This window comes from Amyelois transitella, chromosome 3, assembly GCF_032362555.1.
Source record: "Amyelois transitella isolate CPQ chromosome 3, ilAmyTran1.1, whole genome shotgun sequence".
NCBI lineage: Eukaryota > Metazoa > Arthropoda > Insecta > Lepidoptera > Pyralidae > Amyelois > Amyelois transitella.
Window position 1 is genome coordinate 2,735,493 of NC_083506.1, and position 20,516 is coordinate 2,756,008.

The 20,516-nt window shown below is 34.5% G+C and overlaps 1 protein-coding gene and 1 non-coding gene across 3 annotated transcripts in view; both read right to left on the minus strand.

Annotated features, from left to right (window-relative positions):
- Window positions 1–20,516, minus strand: part of LOC106133511 (protein bunched, class 2/F/G isoform) — a 115,838-nt gene that overhangs the window by 70,063 nt on the left and 25,259 nt on the right. The window lies entirely within an intron of this gene.
- Window positions 11,357–11,429, minus strand: Trnak-uuu (transfer RNA lysine (anticodon UUU)). Its single transcript has one exon. It is a non-coding gene; the product is annotated as a tRNA-Lys (tRNA).

The following is a 20,516-nucleotide window of genomic DNA, read 5'->3' on the forward strand; positions in this document are numbered from 1 at the left end:
TTTTTCTATTTGTGCTGGGAACCACACGGCATTAACCAGATAAGAGGTAAATTATGTTTTTGTATATTTAATTGAATACCAAGTAAAACGTTGTGTTTATGCCGATATTTTCTAGAAAGCCACAGTGAATACAATATGGGTGTTATATAAAGAATACGATGTGGTTTTGTCACTTATTAGTGTTAGACGTGAGAGATGTTTACGTCATTAATACTTTAATTTACCGTATAGATGATAAAATGTTAACAAAAAATAATCAAAAATATAGTTATAAATCAAGATGGCGTAGGTAATACACATAAATATCAAAATCTATATAAGTAAACAAGTACTGGGCAAAGTGCATCAGTTAAATGAAGCAGGTCTTCAGGTTCATCAAATGTTATGTTTAAATTTGATAAGAATATTTACAAACACTCAGATATAATATCTGATACACGAAGAAAATACTAGTAAGATATAAATTTTATTCGATCTACTACCCGGATTCTTCTAGAAAAAAATCGTAATTACATCTAGTTCTTTTCAAGACTGTTAGTTGTGTCTACCCTGCAAGGGATATAGACGTGATTAAATGTTTGTATGTACATCTTGTTAAAATTGTAATGACACCTAGTTCATCTTTCTACCCCGTAAGGGCTATAAACGTGATTATATGTATGTATGTAAATCTAGTAATAGATGATATTATAAAGAGTATTCAAATGAAAGTTAACAGTATTTTTCATATTTAAACAATAATAGCTTTCACGACGTAACAATCACGAATATTAATTCTTTAGAAGTTAATTTCGATATTATAATTTTAATCATAAAAATGAAGCAACGACCATAAACACTTGTAAAGAAAGTGACGGCCACCAAAATGAAAATCGGAATAATGCTTATACGGTAACCAAACACTAATTGAATTGGGAACTTGAGACCTGAAGAGCGCAAGGTCGTGTGTTGAACTCTGAAGGGTGGTAATAGCGGAAGAATTAGGGTAACACCACACACAACTTTTGCAGTAAATCTTTTCGTAGCTTACCCTAATGAAAAGATTTTCACGTCGATGTCAATTTTACGCGAAAAGACTAGGTATGAGAAAATTGGTTCAGAAATATATAGTTCTTAGACTCACGTTGTGACTAAATACTCCTATTATTGACGATAATAAATGTTTGTTTTGTTTGTTTTTAATAATTAAGGACGTCCTGGTAAAGGGTCAGGTCAAAAGTACCCGAAACCGCCGAGCTTGTATGAAGAGAGTTATGAATGTGGACGAAGCGAAAGAAGTATGCAGAGATCGTGGCAAGTGGAAAGAGGTAGTCTCTGCCTACCCCTCCGGGAAAGAGGCGTGATTTTATGTATGTATGTATGTATGTAATAAATGTTTGTTACTAGCTAATGGGTATGAAACCTGTACTTCGAGGCAACTGGATGTGTAACCATAATCCAATGTGGATCTAGGTTTCCCTGCAAAGCTTACGGCGGCGGCCAGATGGGAGTTCGTGTTAAAACCTGACTCACCCAATGTGGGATGCATGGTCAAGGGCGTACTCCGGGCTCCTCCCCAGAGTGGAGGATGTAACTATGATTATAGCCAAAAGCAAATTTTGTCAAAACACAACAGTAGACACAGCTTTACAACTTTAAAGTGCGTGACTAATTTTTTATTCAAAACGCTCGTGGGGTTGTCAAGGGGTCAACCCCTTGGGATTGACGAATACTTTATGTTGACCCCGAAAATTGCAATAAATATTTAATTTATTGCAATTAGATTTCGAAAGATGTGGTCTCTGCGAAGGGGAAGAGGTGCGATTTTATGTATGTGTTATTATGAAAGATTAGATAAAGTGCGTATAGTTTTAGATAAAAAGGTTATGGTTAAACGACTAGGTAAAGATAAAACAGAATTTAGTCTGAAGCGTGAGACGAAAAGAGGTTGTTGCCTAATAAAAGTTTTCTTTTTTTAATACTATCAATTCGTTATAGGTTTACCTCCAAAGCCGTCAACAAAAGTGAGAATTTATGTACCTACTCGTTTCAACAACAACAACAGATATTAAAGCCACCCTCTAACACCCTCCGTAATTTGACACCAAGGTCGGTGGGCTGAGGTCGTACGTCGAACTTTCCAGGCTTCCGGGTATGTTATGATTGATGTAACGTGCCATTAGCGGTCAACGAACTGTGTTATGAATTTTGTACAAAGTCGATAAAGAAAAGTATTTTTCTGATGTATATTGACAGAACTTTATATTGACATAAAATCAGTTTGATGATCATGAATAAAATTGAACCTTTATTTAGTGAAGTAAGAGAGAATTCAAATTAAGAAGCAAAAACTGTGATGCTTATCTCCTGTTACAAAGCTTTGGGGTATTAAAACCCATCTTAGACAAGACTGAGCCGAGTATCGAACTTTCGACACTTCCTCCATTGTGGCAGTAAAAATAGATACGATTTTAACATAGAAATAGAACTATCTGGTGGATGTTTGACGAGTTCGAATAAATATATGAGAAATGTAGAAGAGGGAATGAAAAGTTTATGATAAGGCTGGCATATTTACATACATACATATAGTCACGTTTATACATATATCCCTTGCGGGGTAGACAGAAACAACAGTTTTGAAAAGACTGAAAGGCGACGTTCAGTTGTTTGGCTCAATGATTGTATTGAGATTCAAACAGTTACAGGTTGATAACCTATCGCCTAAAAAAATTATTCCAAGTCCAATCCCTTAGTCGCCTTTTACGACAATCAATGGCAATATTCATAAAATTCTTAAAACTGACAAAGGCGTTTTAAATACAACATTTAATTTAATCAAACAATATTTTAGTTACCTCACATTCTCAAATGACTAAATAGGCCGTATGTTTGTTGCATAGGAAGCAATAAAGATACTTATATTAGCATTACAGTGCAAACAGTCAGGTACATTTTAAATGATTTATAATGGTGATCAACTTATTGTAAGCATTGCTACTGTTATCACTCTATACATATTTGCTAATGTTCCCACAATGATATCAAAATATCCGGAGAAGTGATTCACGTAAGTGGTTGATAAACATAAACAATTATAAAAAATAAAAACCATATGATGATTCAGATTACTCCGGTTAATGTAATATGACAATACAGGCTTGCCTAGTGAGGAAACCATACATTAATTAATTATAAAATGTATTCTGCAATGTATGATACATATATCTACATAAATACCAATGTACTTGTAAGCTTCTGTGTTGTTTTTCACAATTTTTCATTTTCATGATTTTCACAATTGTCGTAAAAAGTTAAAGTAAGAGATGGGCTCATAAAATTAGGATTCTTCTTTTAGGCGATGAGCTAACCACCTGTCATAATTTTAATTTAGCCATAAATCTGAAAGTGGCCTTTTAGTCTTTCCGAGACTGTAAGCTGTCTACCCCTGTAATGGATAAATATTTATATGTATGTATAGATTTTCACAAGGATGGTTTGGAAATTGTGTTAGTAGTTGCGTAGATAAACAACCTTGGACGACTTATAAATCGCCTTTGACAGAGGCTTATCTAAGCCTTAGAACTCTGTTGATAAAATTTAAGCCATCGATGTGAAAACGATTCGATGTTTAATATTTTGCAGAAACTAAAAATCGATAATCCCCTGTTAAAATATTTGAGATGTGACTTTGATATTTTAAACGTTGTATTAAATCCGAATTCCGCTAGAAGTACGTAATACGAGAAGAATACTTTCACCGGCTTTATTTGAAACCTTAGTTAAACCAATCAGGCGTATAATGAAATTAAGCTGTCAATGAGGCTTAAATGATGCGCATGGGAAAAGGTAAATTTATAAAAACAAATAAAAAAAACGTATAAAACAAGATAACAACATGTTTTTTTTTTTTGATGGACTGATATGGTCTGGTCGACATTAAAGTTCAAATCTTTTTATTTCAAAATCTGTGTATATTTTGTTGAGTATGTTTATACGAAATAGTCTGATTTAACCACACCCTTTTTCATCCTTTAGTTAAAAAGGTTCACGACCACAACAACAATTTTCTTAAACATGACATGATTTTGTGGTTTAGATGAGTTATTCCATTTCCGCAAAATGTGACGGAACTATTCGAGAAAATTGCATCCTGAGTGAGACGCAGGGCGTTCGTAACAGACAGTCGTAACGTGAACAGGCTATAAATTTCTCGCACCACGTGTAAATTGCGAACGATTGATGGCTCCGGCGACAATGGGAGTCATTTGCAGATGTCGCAAGATCCCATTTCATCAAATTTAGTTGGTATCTATGATGGGTATAACGTATGATGAGAAAAAGATACACAAATTTAAAAAAAAAAATGTGATTTCGTAGGGACAAAACAAATGAGATTGACAAACTATAAACACCGCTTTTCCAATTGTTGAAGTCTTGCTTACCGCCAACTATACTTCGGAGTCTGGGGTACGGTTTTCTACTTCTTCATTGCCCTAAGTAACCTATTATAACTTTACCCATAGTTCAAAAAGCATAAACAACGCAGGTATAGGGAATAATCAGTCCAAACTAGCAGGCTTCATAACACTATATTATTTGGACATGATTAAAAACCGACTAACATACCTAATGTATACACACCTTAATGCCATGCGTCACACTTAGCAAGTTGATGCAAATCACTTGCGAGTATAACAGTTAAGTTGCTTAGTGTCCAACTAATACTGTTGTGTGAAAATTAACAATTTTGTTCGGACAAATATTGTGAGGCTATCGTGGCAGTGAACTCGGGTGTATGACATTTATCTTGTACTTAAACAGGCGCCTTTATTGACCAAACACAACTAGCATTTATTTATCTTTATCCAACCAATAATACTTTTTTATGACAAATATCATGATTATCATCTAGTAAACATAATGGAGAACGGTCGCCTACGGAAGACCGGTATGTGATTTTCCATAAGCATTAATATATTTATACCATTTTTTTTGTTAAAACCGTTAAGCCCATAAAAAAGATAAAAAGAAACGAACAGACGTGCACAACATTATTTCCATATTGTTTATATTGGACTAGTTTAATTAATGCGCTGTTTAATAAAACATGAGATGAACACAACAATGTTATGGCGAAAAATTATAAAATTTATTAAAAATAGAACCGGTGTGATTTGGTTTAAACTAGTTAAGGATGGACAAAAATAACCAGACGAGAACCAGTGTGCGATCGGGTTTGCATATCGATCAAAAACCAAATGTGATATTAAAGTGAAAACCTGTTATGTGACGTCAATGGACTGGACAAGTCGTGGTGAGATCACCACTGCGCACAATTTGACCTTAATCACACCATGTCGTGTGGGGTAAGTTCAGGGGTAAGGGGTGAAATCATACATAAAAATAGTTATTACAGGTGCTTCCATACAATTGTGTATTTGTTTATGAGGCAACAGGGGATAGGTGTGTACGTGTGTGTACACTATTTTTGTATAGGTAGTAACTATATGAGGCTTTTATATTTTGTAAATTGTTTTTAATAAGAAATATAACGTAATCCAAAATAATTAAAAAATTTCAATATTATTCATGTCCATAATAATAACTAATATTGAAACGTCTCGAATTGTATGGAGGTTCCTCTCTCTTGTGGCCTGACCACCGACAGTAAGGGTCCTTATCTCCTGTCGATATATTAAAATTATATTTAAAAATGTTGTAATAATAAAATATGTTGAATAAAAGACTAAACTTAATTTATTAATGTCCATAATGCTCCTCATGCATTTATATATTAAACAAAACATAACTTCATCATGTACCTACTACACATTAACCAAAATACCGCATTGCGCATATTATAATAATGGAGTGTAGAAAGAAATATTTTCATCACATATCATGACTCGTCAAATATTTCAATAAACGCGGTAGCCATTACCATCAAAAGTTACATTACAATGAACGCTAGCCTAAATCGATTGTTGTGGAAAGTTCGCGAATGCGATTGCTTATATCTATACTAATATTATAAAGCTGAAGAGTTTGTTTGTTTGAACGCGCTAATCTCAGGACCTACTGGTTCAAATTGAAAAATTATTTTTGCGTTGAATAGACCATTTATCGAAGAAGGCTTTAGGCTGTATAACATCACACTGCAACTATTAGGAGAAAAAGTAATGGAAAATGTGAAAAAAAAAACGGGATGAAGTCGCGGGCACAGCTAGTGAGTAGGTACATATATATTTTTTTTCCCGGAGGGGTAGGCTTTCCACTTGCCACAATTTCTGCATACTTCATTCACATTCAAACTCTCTTCATGCAAGCTCGGCGGTTTCGGGTACTCATGACCTTACCTTTTGCCAGGACGTCTTTAATTTGATCAAGATACGTTCGTCTAGGCCTTCCTACTTCGACCTTTCCCTCCACACTCTCATTGTATATTTGCTCAGTCAGTCTGCTTTCATTCATCCTCTCCACATGACCAAACCATCTTTACATACCCTATTCTATTCGTATTACTACATCTTCTGTCACCACAAAATATTCTTTAATGTTTGAAGTTGTAGAACTTAACCAGCATACACCCTTCCTCACGAACGTTGACAAGCAATATGTCTTATCATATCTATGTTTCTATTGTAGCGACGAATAACCAGAAGTGATAGGGAGAATAGATAAGACATATGCCTAATCAAGCTCAGTACGACTACGAGAGGAAACTAGTCCAGTGCACCACACGGCACTGTCTTTAGGATTATAATTCATAACCATTTAGACGATTTTCTAACTGGGCTAGCATCCAACGCTCGGATCGTAACATATTCAAATTCGATAGTAACCTATTCGACTTTAGTATAATTATCAAAATTGACTTCACGTAACTCACTAATTGCGATCTTCAATTCGTCCATTGTAATTGCAGATGATTCACTGTTCCGGATGTTTTTTCAGGTTAAACTATGTGGGACAGCACGAGACAGGTGCCGAGGGCCATATATTATGCCTTTATCTTGTTGATAATCGTTTCATCACAACACCAATGGTTAAATATTTGAATATTGAAGATTGCAGCACACGCCATGCATGTGATTTTTTTTTTACAACCAATCCTTTGATCGGTTCACATGCTTAAACCTTTACTTTTTTTTCTGTTTCAGGGTCTTTTAATTCACGGTACACATGCCATATTTTGCTGACCAGAAAGGTATAAAATAACAAATGCACTGTATAGGTAACTATTTAAAATTATAGACCGTACCAAGTGTTTTTTCATCGTCCCTCATACTATTCCTACCTCGTTAATGCTAGCTAAGTTGTCTACCTTAATACGAAGGCAGTTTCGTTTTGGATGTAATAATAAATCAACATTGTGAAAGCAGCGATAATTCAATCAAAGATGCGTACGTTATCAGCCGTTTGTATTAACTAGTTTTACGCGTGTATTCAACAATTCAGGTCTATTGTATAACAACAGTCTAGGGTCATTTAATATTTTGTGCCACATATCAAACAGATGAAAACAGACAATAAAAAAAAAACAGTTTTAAATGACATTAAATTAATCACCGAACTGGATTTCAGGGTTGACTAAGATCAGCTTAATTTAAAGGAATCTAAATTTCCAACATCTAATAACTAAGATGAAACTTGTGGGCCAAACGATAGATACAATAAAACGAATTGAAAACGGGAGAAAACTCGTAGCAATTCTGAAATTCAATTTACTTTCACAACGATTAGTCTTGGAAAGGCGAAGGTTTAAAAGCGATTGTATTTATATACATTTATCATTTTAATGGCTAATTACGTTCCGTAACAATAAACTTACGAGCTCTAAACCTTTACAAAATCGAGAAAATATATACAGCATTTATTAAATGAGATATTAATATTTGAAATGGTTTCAATTTGTATGTAGGTAGTAAAACAGACCTAATATAAACGGTTAAAAGTATAAGAAATCAACGATCAAAGGAAGTTTCTTCGTAATTCATAGAAGTAAGAACGATTCCAGGAACGGAAATTTAAATATAACTATGTTTCTGTCACGAGGAATCTTGTAAATCCGTCTGCTGAAAGGACAAAAATAAAAACACGTTATTTCCTTTTTGATTGAACAAATTACCTACAGTCGTGTTATATTGCTCCTGACAAAAGATATTATTGATCATTACCTATTTAAAACTATCGATGAAAAATTTAATAATGAGAATGTAATTATTTATCTGATTTGATGATGATGAGAAGATCTGAGACAAATAGAAATACGGTATTTTGCTACAAGTGACGTCATGGCAAGGCATCGGCCACCCGACCTCTTTCACCGCAAACAGTAAATTCCACCGAGGTCGCAACGGGAGTAATTTTCATACTTCTAAATGTCAAAGCGGCACGTGCATTGCAACGCCGGAATTAAATAATTACAATAAATAACAATGACGTGTTTAATTTAAGCTGTTTCCTTCTGGTGGTTTAATTTCCGAATCTCCGAGAGTTCCTCGTTATTTTCCAAATGTAAAATTTTAATTTCTATCCAAGTTTAATAGTTTAGTTAGTTTTTTAATTCACTCTTACTTTAGTTAAGTTAATATTCAATGAAGAATATGCAGCAAATCTCGGCAAAATACATTGGCTTGACTCGAGTTGAAAAAATTCAATAAGTAAAGATGATTTCTTATTTTACTTAGGCTTACTCGCATGTACCGCTCTGGTAGTAAACAGTATTATAGCCTGTATCACTTTTTCAGTACCAAATCAAACTATACTGCTTTGCGAGCTAGATAACAGAAGTGTTTGCACAGGTGCACAGGGCACATATTATAATTACCTTTAAGGCTTGTAAATATAAATGATATATTAAGAAGTGTACCTATTTATAACATGGTTACAGTCAACCCCGTAAATATTATAAAACATACCCCAGGTAACGCCGGGCGTTAGTGCGTGATAAAACTAACAACTTTTTGTAATTATGCGTACAACGAATGCAAAAACGATACGCTCCACTTATCATCAGTTGTTTCACAATGAGTTTAATATTTTAATAGTCCATTTTATTCACGACTGTGCGTTATGAGGACAGGCAGCGACTGCAACGGTATAAGTTACAGAGGCAACTTGATAAGTGTTATTAGCCATTAGTTACTTGCATATCGCATTTATTGCGTGCGAAATTATAAAAACCTGTGCGGCAACCTATTGCAAGTCGGAATCTTGCACGGAAGATTCCGAATTAATCGAATCTATAAATACAGATCTTAGTAATATGATCCCATTTCAATTTAGGTACGGAAACAAAAAAATAATTTGATGCATTCAATTAAAGAACTATTAACATAGGTACGACTGATGCACTAGTTAATTGTAATAAATGGAATATTTTTTTCAAATATAGTTTTGTAGAAATTTGGCATAAAGAAAGTTATACTTGATGAGTTATGATGAAATAGGCAACGGCCTAAGACGGATTTTGGGCAGGAGACCTTCAGTTTGGCGGACCCCGGACCCCGATAACAAGTGTTTCGAAGAAGTTCGAGAGACAGACACGCCAAGAAGACGATATAAAAAGTCAGTGTTTTTATGAAAGTAGAACATAATAAAGTGTCGACTGCAATTCTAAGGGTAGGTTTACAAACTTGCCATTCTATTTTTAGGCGATGGGCTATCAACCTGTCACTATTTGAATCTCAATTCTACCATAAGGCCAAACAGCTGAACGTGGCCTGTCAGTCTTTTCAAGACTGTTGGCTCTGTTGTCTCACGTCTATACCCCGCAAGGGATATAAACGTTACTATATGTATGTATGCAATACTAAGATGTATAAGACCAATAAAGGATGAATGGAACAAATGCAGATAATAATTCACATAAATAAACCGATGGAAGTAACCGCTTATTATCCGTTTCGTGGAAACCTAGGCCGCATAGCAATCAACTTAATGTTGCTAACAACGACATACAACAAATAAATTGTCGACTGATGCAAGGCTGACGCAATTTTATCCTGTGCAGTTGGTTCATCTAGACAATGTTACGTTCTAAAGCTGAACAATACATACGTAGGTATATAAAATCACGCCTCTTTAACGGAAGATTAGATGTAGACTCTGCCAATCCCAGCAGAGACTTCATCTACGATACTTCTTAAGCTTCATCCATACATACATACATATAGTCACGTCTATATCCCTTACGGGGTAGACAGAGTCAATAGTCCCAAAAAGACTAAATGGCCACATTCAGCTGCTCGGCTTAATGATGGAATTGAGATCCAAATAGTGACAGATTGCCAGCCCATCGCCTAAAAAAAGAATCACAAGTATGTAAGCATATCCCTTAGTCGCCTTTTACATCAATGGGAAAGGAATGGAGTGGTCCTATTCTTCTTTGTATTGGTGCCGGGCCGGGAACCACACGGCACCGCTTCATCCCTATGATGATGATGAACATTTTCTTTATTATCGTCTGTTTGAGACATTCTTAACTTGACCTTGATCAACTGATCTATGGTATGCTGTAACTAATATAATATTAGGGTCAGTTCTCACACCGAGACCGAGACGCGATAAGATAGTTATTTTGATATAGCGCCACTCATCTTTAACACGAAGAACTCAACAATACCTACGAAGAAAGACACGGTTCGTTCTTTTTAACCGTCTTTAAAAAACGGAGGATGTTCTCAATTCGACAGTACTTTTTTCCTGTTGTAAATTTTAATTTGATGGCGCTGGGTGTTTCGTCTCGGTATGAATTGATCCTACGGATGGTTTTCGGTAAAGTAATATAGTATCTCTTAATCTATTTTTGTGCATTTTGTAAAAAAGAAAACGGCAATAAGAAAAACAGATAAATAATAAATATATTTAAAAAAATTGATAAGTTCTATTCTAGCTTAACACATCCTAACCATTCCAGTGTAACAATGGTACAACATAGTAACGCCATCTCTCGAATCGGTGTAAAACTAAAATACTGCCATCTTGGGATCGACATCACAATCTTCAAGTAACATTGAGTGACAGCAGCATCAAACAGATTAACACCTGTACATATATGCCAAAAGATGGCGCTTTGCCTAAAAGTAATTTTTCATCAGTTTATAAACTTACAATATAAAGAATTGATTTTTAAAAATATCATTACAAAATTGGCCATAGAAATACATTTATTTTCACAACGTTAGTAAGTAAATACCTCTTCCCGAATAAAAAGAAAATATGTCTTTAAGATTTCGAATATAAATCTTTACTAGTAATATAAGAGTTAGTTTTCTTATTTTTGCCTTTTAAATAATCATGAAAATCATAAAAGGGAATACTTTTTTTTTTAATTTTAGAAAACAAAAATAATTATAGTTAAAAAAAAAGCCGCCCGAACAGGGACTTGAACCCTGGACCCTTGGATTAAAAGTCCAATGCTCTACCGACTGAGCTATCCGGGCTCATGCGGTGAGCGTTGTAAAAGTTCTATAGTTTCCAAGAGACTTATTTATAAACTTATGACGAAAAAACACCGAATTTTTTTTTTCAAATACCGTAATATTTTATTTCTTATGCCAATGGAATGGCATTTGAATGAATGAATGCCTATTCAAATCAAAAATTATTATTTCCCTCATCTGGCATAGTTAATACAAAAATAACATAACCTCAAACTTACGAAAGGTATTTTATATAGGTACCAAATTGACCTTTTACCTATTAAATAAACCTATAAGGCTGACTGCCAGCAAAAGAAGTTATGACGCCATCTATACGCAACTTGCAACATTGTTTAGTTACGCTATTCGTTCACAGATGGCTCTGTTAACAAAAGGTTAAAATGCAGAATAAGAAATAATGTGGACATTATTAGGTCAAATGACATCACAAAACACATTCTGGATAACCTTGCCAACAAACCGTGTTAGAGCTTCGAACCCTGAGGACGATCTGCTGCTCTGGAAACCATCAATCAAAGCGGGCCACACAATGTTTTTCACCTCACATAATACAATTCAATTCAGTTGAGACTTTTGGCTATCAACCGATAGATGGCGACACTTAAATTGACAACTATAAATTGAATAGTACTATGCAAGGTAGAATAAGTACTTACAAAAGTATGAAGATACTTAATTACCTACTGCAATTTACGTTGGTAATACAAAAACTATAAATAAAAGAAATAAAATGAAATCCGCCAACATACAAATTATACCCAAAAATAATAAAGGAAGGTCATTTTCCTAAAATGTCCATACTTTCAGATGCAAGATTACCTACCTAAAAGGAAATTACGTATGCTACCTACATCACTGAAAACATAGGATGATTTGAGATTTTGATTGAAGAGACATTTAGCAGTTTTTAACTTTCCAAACTTGGTTTCATAAGAGAATAAGTAGGTAGGTAGGTTTACATTGTTAATTAGCCAATAAGTCAGTCGACCCCACGGCTAGTTGCTATTGAGGTCTCAAATAAATATTTTATGTATCTTTCTCCCTATCAGTCTTTAATATCATCAAAATATAAAAAGAATATAAAATTTACCTATGATATACCTATATAACTATGACAACGATTTCTGTGGCAGTTGATAGAATTAACACGACGCTTATAGACAACGACGCAATAAAATATAAGAGATTTCTATGTAAAATTTCAACTACGATCAAATTGAATATTTCATCACATTTTTCATAATCAACAAATATGATTTGAACATTCGCATAGATGTCACAAAAAGTATATTGTGTATAGACATAGATGGCTCTTACTTTTCATAAGTTTTATAACTCTGAATGAGAATGGGACACGTCGTATAGCCGATAAGCGTCATTTTAAAGGCGGATGACTCACGGTAACGTGCGTAGTCGCAGAGTGTCATAGTACCTGCAAAAGACGAAAAGTCGGTCAGTTGGTGTGTTAATTAGATTAATACAGTAGTGAACACGCCGGCTTATAAATAATTAGCAATATAAAAGCCGGATGGTTACAGGCAGTGTCACAGAATAGGACTATCCATTCCTTTCTTGTGGAAGTTGAGGCACTTGGGTATCACAGTATCTCTTCTATGCAATGGAATTTGCTGATTCTATATAGGGTAGGGAATAGGGACTTGTCCAGCGCTCTCGAATAGCTGACTCTGGTGACGTTGACATTGAGTGGCGCTCAGCAATTACAACTCAATTTTTTTTATAATGAATGAGAATGATTTTTAGACGTAAATTATTTTTCGAACATTATAAAATATATCAAAATTGAATTTTGTATATAATGTAAATAAGTAAGTTGTACCTATGTAATAAGAATCATATCACACCTCCATCTGGTTTGTGGTCATAAACACATTATGTATGTTTGAGTTATAGTTTGAGTTGTTTTATGTTAGTTAAAGAATATGTTACACTTTCTCGGAGGGTTAGGCAGTGACTACATCTTTCCACTAGCCACTATCCCTGCATACTTCTATCGGTACATCCATATTCTTAACTTTTCGTGCAATACCAGTTTCGGGTACTTTTGACCTGACCTTTCGCCAGGACATCCCTGGTACATACGTTCGTCTAAGCATTTCCACTCCACGGTTCCTATTCACGCTCTTCTTGTATATTTGTTTAGTCAACCTGCTTTCATTCATCCTCTCTACATTTTCAAAGCATCTAAGCATTCCTTTTTTATTTCTGTCATTGTATCTTCTTTCACATCATACAAATCGCAACTTAATAACTCTAAGCGTAAAAACAAATTTTGCTGATGCAAAGGCACTTGCTTTGAAGAAAAATGTTAAATGCAAGCTTTCAACACCAAGTTTCAGAGCATTAAGGATGAAGTAAACATCATACGTTATATTTTAAGCGCCGTAATTAGTGCACTAAATATATCTATACTTACGCAGCTGTCGTTACCTGCAGCTTCCTTTAAAAAAAAAAAATAAAACAAACATTCTCTACGTACGTTTTTTAAACATCAAAATAAATGTGAAGTCGAATACCTTAAATGTACTCAGTGTAAAAAATCGTTATACACCAATTAATTACTAAATCTATTGGTGTTAGATAAATGCTTAATCGCAAAATGTCAATGTGGCTAAGGCATAACTATGTATTACTAGAGGCCGCCCGCGACTTCGTCCGCGTGGAATCGTTCCCGCGGGGACTCCGGGATAAAAAGTAGCCTGTATGTTATTCTGGGTCTTCAGTTACCTACATACCAAATTTCATCGTAATCGGTTCAGTAGTTTTTGCGTGAAAGAGTACCAAACATCCATACTGACATCCTGACATACTCACAAAATTTCGCATTTATAATATTAGTAGGATATCTTCCCTTTCCCTCGATTAACCTCTAGCGTGGAAAGAGTGGGACGACGATATGGCTATTCATTCGTGAATATCCCCGCTGAAACGTCAGTGAAATACTTATCTAATGAATGGCGGCCGTCCCGTCGACTGAATGAACTTATCACTCTCTTATCTTTGTTAAACATATATAGTAGGTCCATAGGGTCGGTAAACCAACAAAATCAAGTTAAATCTACCACAAATCATCTGAGTTTCAAGCAAATAAAAAAAAATCTGTTGGTGGTATCGGTAAATACAATTAATTCTCGCATCGCTCTTTCGACGGAAATTTAATAAGTAAATTCACAAAATAAATATTAATTTTGTTGAGACTGCTTGGCTTGGCATGACTCCTGTTCTTCTGAGAAACACCAATCTGTTTTAAAAGCTATTGCTTGTTATTTTTTCTAGGAAAATATTGCATAAGAACATCATATCTAGTTACGTTAAATATGATTTTTCTTGCAGATCATTGCTGACATTTGGGGGTTTAAAGAACATTCGTAAGCGTCAAGATTGTATGTATGTAAAGAGTGTGGTGACTGTAAACTAAAGAAACAGTAAAACTTGCAACAAAAGGCATCCAGGCAGGTCTCAACCTGACCCCTTAGGATTTAGACGAGATAGTACCTATATATAGATAGATATACCTGCTCGTGACTGAACAACATGAAGAGAAGAGAAATGAGGCATCTGAAGACAAGATGATTGCGATGATTATCATCGGACATGCGCAAGAGAAACCAGTTCAATTTGGTCATAAGCGGTACTCGATTACCATTCGGATACAGAGAAAATTAGCGATTTCATGGCCTTTGCATACTTACATATAGTCACGTCTTTATCCCTTACGGGGTAGATAGAGCGCACAGTAATATAGCAGAATGATGGAATAAAGATTCAACTAGGCTAGAAACCCATCGCTTACACGAAGAGTTCCAAATATATTAGCCTTTCCTACAGCCGTTTTTACGACACCCATAGAGAAGATATGATGTAGTCCAATTCCACAGTGCCGGTAACTACACGGCAAACATAAAATTTCATCAAAAATATTGGTCGAGTGCATTGACACTAGCAATACTTTAATGTAATTCTCTGTTACATAATTTGTAGTAAAACTGAGCACGTATATAACTTATGTAAGAGATATTTAATGTTTATTAAGTCTGATAACAATTCACCGCATGCGGTTTCATATTACATTAGAATTAGACTAGCCACGCCTTCGGACGCGCCTAGGCTAGACTGGAAGGCACTAACACAAATGTGTCTTGTTGTCGGGAATCAATAAGCTTTTAGCAAAATTTTTGTTTGAAATTTTAGAAAATAACTTCAAAAGGCAGGTATGTAACATGTTAAACATCCCATAATTAAATTATTTATGAAGAAAAACGTTTGAAAACATAGTTAAGACTTTTGTTTTCAATTTTAACTCGTACCATCAGCGTATTAGTAGTAATAATAAGGACAATGCGAAGATAAATGAAGTCATTGCATATGAAGTTAATTTGTACCTAGGACCAAAGGAAGCTTTCAAGACCGTCAAATTTTCCGCGTCCGTCCAGTGAAGAGTTTCACTTGTTTGGAGTTAGGAACGCGTCTATAACTCGTAAAACACGATTTATAGCTATATGACCACAACGTGGGCAGCCGGAACCATTACATTTTTCCATAAGGGACAACCTTGACGTCCTGGTTTGTGGTGGTAATGCGGAGGAAGCCTGTCACGGCTAAGTACTAAACAACATAATACTACGTTGCGGGAGCGTCAATTACTCCCAAGAATTTCCACGTGAACAACTACCTAGCCACTTGAACAGGTTTAGTATCACCCACGAGCGGCCTTGGGAATTATATTGACCTTCCAACTAATTACATAATTTTACACGTCACCTTAATAAAATGCGCAACTTTGGAGACGGACGAGGAATGTAAAACTTTATTGAAACTGGTATTTCTCGGAGAACCACATTTTGATTAGGTATTTGAGCCTTCCTCAAATACCAAAAGTTTAGCGGAAATCGTAACCATTAGAAATCTCTAGAAAACAAATGGTCTTTTTGGTTGATTTTATAAAAAGAAAAATCTAAACGTACGCGGAACATTTTTTAAGGAATCTTACATGAATCTTAAAATTTTTACCCTTTTTATTACTTGTATAAATAAAATATGTTAATTTAAAAATCTAATTTTTTTCTATAAATTATAAATATTGTATCTATCATATAAAATTTTCGCGGGAAAATTATGTGGAGCCGGGCGGATCATTACAAAAACAAACGTAGAACCGGATTCAGATATTCCCGGACGAAAAAAAAGTACAGGAATCAAAGCGATTTCCAAATAAAGTGGCACAGTGGAAATCTCAAATGCAGGAAACAATGTAATAACACTAAAAACTACAACGTCTATCATCCATCATGTAAGTGCAAGACAACAGGTGAAAAAAAGGGCAAGCATAACATTAATGTAACGCTCGCAATATTAATTTCATGAATGTTCTTTAAATAGATTATTGTAACAAACACTTTCCTGAAAACCGCGAGATAATTGCAGATAAACATACATGCAGGTCTAAGTGAAAACCACCTTTTTTTTTGAAGGCGGTTAAAAATGAAGCGTAGTTTGAATGGCGGTTAAAAATTAAGAGTAGGGAAAGGTGTGAGATATGAAAGGGGATGACTTGTAGATATTGAAGAGATGCTACTGAATAATAACAAACAGAAAATTTTTGACATTAAATAGTTAATGAAAATCGTAAAGGTCATTACGATATTGTCAAATCGAATAGTTATATACACCAGATTGATATGTAAAATCACGAGAAATCGTCCTGGCATGAACACTCAAAATCGCCGAGCTTGCATGAACAGAATCAGAAAGAGAATGAAGCTAAAAACGTATGCAGAGATCGTGTCAAGTGGAAAGATGTAGTCTCTGCCTACCCCTCCGAGAAAGTGGCGTGATTTTATGTATGCAGGTATGTATGAAATATGCAAATAAAGTCCTTAAAAGGAAAGCAACTATCAATGGAACGTATTAGCGAGTGAAGAAGCAACAATAAAGGCATAATGAACTACGCAACGCCTTCTTGGAAATGGACATGGTAGTGTAAATGCGTTTAATTCTAGAGTGTTTTTTTGCACGATTAAGTGTACAACTCTAGACTGTCTAGGCAATGCGGAGAACAGGTTTGGCTGTTCTTAGCTCAGTGTAAATATGTACGTGCGAGTAATATTGGAAATGTATATAATTGGTAGACAGCGCTTAGCATTCAGGCATACGTTTTGTATAAATCTGTACGATACAAAATTATGTATCACTTATTAACAGTCTACATAGAAATCCACTTCTAGTAACAGACTGCGTGGTATTTGAACGTTTACTCAACGTTAATTAACGTAGGCAATATTGCAAATTGCCTTATTTTAGTTTGTTTATGACTATCATTTCTTGATTGGTAAGAACGCCCACATAAATTTTACTTAATTACATACAGGATATGGCGCAGACTTTAATTAGAAATAGCAGTAAACATCTTTCTATATTCTTCTCTATGGTATCTAAGATTCTCATTTCCATTTTTTAAAGCAGAGATTAGCAAATACAGCTGATAGATAGATACTCTTAGATGATAAAACTACAAATTCAACTTAAATTTCTTCGAGGTGACCAAAGTGGTTAAATTTTTTGTTGCAATGTGAATGTGATTTGGGTCAGGAAAAACAGGTCATGATATCAACTGCAATTTCTCCTACCTATTGAGATAATTTTAACACTTAAATATCGCTCTATGATACAACTGTGTGCCAAAAGTGTCAATGTAATTAAAAGTGACGGCTCTGCGGGTACATGTTTTGGATATGATAATAATATAAATTTTAAATGTAAGTATCACATAAAACTAATACAGAACACAACATAGATTGATGTAGATAGCTTTAGGATTAATGATAGTGCATGAATATAAAATACAACTAAATCCAAGGTTAGTACATGCGCCGGCGCTGTTGCAGACGCCACTGAAAATGAGCGCCATTGGATAAATAAAAGAGCATTCGCTGCTGCCAAGATTTTCAGTCGAGCGCACCGCGAGTGTGAAATGGCGAACCGTCACATACGAAGACAGACCTAATTATTATAAACCATTAGTCGGGAAGCATATTATTATAGTATTAATTACAAAAAAACCACGTCGACATTATTAACGTTCTTTAAAAAATGGCCCCGTTCCAATTGGTATTGTTTCTTTGGTTGTTTCAAAAATAATGATAATGTTTTAAATTTCGCCGCTTTAACTGCATTTACAAATTCAATATCATACAGCGTTTGCAATGCACTTATATTGGGTTAATACAGTAAAGAACATAGAAGCAAAGTGTTACATAAATAAATGCTCATCATCAAATGAGATCAGTTTTAACAATATACGAAGTATCCAAATACGATGTACTGCTCATATACTGTGCATACTTCAACAAATCAACGCTATTATATTAATAGCCATTTTAGATGCAACTCGCAATGAGTAATTGATTATTTCAAGACAGCAAATGGGCTTTTTAAGAAATAAAAGAAGGTAGCATGTTTACTTTTTACACATTTTGCGCATAAAAATGAAAAATTGGAGTGTTGCGGTACGTTCTTATCATTAAAACCGCTTTTGGGTAAGCATATTTAAATTAAGTACTTTTTAGATAAAAAAAACACGAGGAGTAGTAACACTCAAAGATTCTAAATGATTAGTTTTGTTATTAAATAATAAAACTATGTTGAACGCTTTACAAATATGTCTGCTTTTGGCATAAAGTCAGAGTTTAGACGAAGCGAATGCTGTAATTACACGAAATGAATGCCTTCATGATGATTTGGTAAGAATGCCTACAAAATTTTGTATGATGACCATAGCTGATTTTGATAAATTTGGACATGAATTATCAGATAGATATCAGAGACAGAAAAGTAGGTAAAATCTTACAATACCTATTTATAAAATAAACTACAATATTTTAGTCTTTTATGAATTAGGAGAAAAACAGCAAGCAGAACGAAGGTCATCCAACAATCAACGTCTAGTCACTAAAAGATCTTTTATGAAACTTTATGAATAGCGAATGTACAAATAAATCATTTCTGAATAAGTTGCTTTTGTGACAGATTCTCATTGTGTTTTTCTTGTTATAACATCTATGGCAGAAATAGTTAGTGGTATAAGAATTTCAATTTGGTAATACACTTACCGTAGTAAAAAGTGTATTAAAATTAAGGAAATGGTTGATTAATTTCCGCCAAGTACTTCCTATAGCTAGTGCAGTTAAAAAGGGAGAGTAATTGAATCACGTAGTATATATCTGTATCGCGTCAAAAGCTACATTTAATTATTCATTTAGGAATGAGCACTTAGTAGGGCTTTTATTGATCTTAATACAAATTCATCAACAAACGTATCTAACGTTGCGTATTTTGACATGACAACTAACATCGCACTGATAAATGATAATGTACTTACGGCACATGTGTTAGAGCTCAAATAACACCAAAACAAAGCCTCCAGTGGCAGCACTCTCGTTACTTATAGTCATTACGAGGCAGTGGTGGAAAGCAGACACCGGGCAGACTGAACACAATGGCCCGACAAGAAGTGGGTTAATTGAAGACAACAGACAACAGCGCCCATTGCCTCCGGCCGATGCTGAGATTCGATCTCTGTACGGCTCTAAATTAATACTCTAATATACCATTCATTCTACATTATGGCCGTTGGGTGATTGGAATGGTATAAGCGATGTGATTTTCGATATTAAATGTGGTAATATTAAAGTGTATAAATGAGAGAAAACTAAATTAACTTACCTACGTGTCAGCAAAATGTTTGTAGCATATTAAAATGTACAATGTTACTCATGTCGAATCAGATTAAAATTCCAGTTCAAAGACTCGCCAGTATGTTTTTTTGCAATTGAAATAACAATAGGCTTTCCGAGTACGTTTACCTCATAACTTAAAAGTATCTGCAGTGCGACAATTACTTTATTCCGATTTAGAGATATTATAAAAGGACATCACTTTGAACTTTCTTAATCTATGTTAAGCGATTTGTACTGTGACATATAAAACTAATGGTATTTTTTTTTAACATTATCCATATACTGACAAACTTCTTCAGTGAAAGAAATAAAGTTTACATTGCCTTACAGCTTT